General features: G+C 46.0%; 1 protein-coding gene across 1 annotated transcript in view; it reads right to left on the reverse strand.

Annotated features, from left to right (window-relative positions):
* Positions 1 to 300, reverse strand: part of EMH_0035050 (Eukaryotic translation initiation factor 3 subunit C, related) — a gene marked incomplete at both ends in the record, with an annotated part of 6083 nt that overhangs the window by 4282 nt on the left and 1501 nt on the right. The window lies entirely within an intron of this gene.

The following is a 300-nucleotide window of genomic DNA, read 5'->3' on the forward strand; positions in this document are numbered from 1 at the left end:
CTGTACACTGCAGAGCCGCCCCGACCCAAACCGGCTACAGCGAGCCGCGCGATTTCAGAAAATAAAATAACTGGAAATAATAGAATACAATATCTAAATTTTTAAATGTATCCCAAAAAAGTAAAACCTAACTCAGTGCTTCGTGCAGAAGTGCAAGAGAAGCAGCAAGGAAACCGAGAGCGAGCAGCTGACTTACGTCGGCCTCATCTGACTCTTCACTCTGCGTCTCAAACTTTTCCGGGTTTTCTTTGCATTCGGCGATGCTGGCAGTCCATGGTTCTGTTGTTTTGCGGACTTTTG

Source organism: Eimeria mitis, genomic scaffold, assembly GCF_000499745.2.
Source record: "Eimeria mitis Houghton genomic scaffold, Emh_scaff1345, whole genome shotgun sequence".
NCBI lineage: Eukaryota > Apicomplexa > Conoidasida > Eucoccidiorida > Eimeriidae > Eimeria > Eimeria mitis.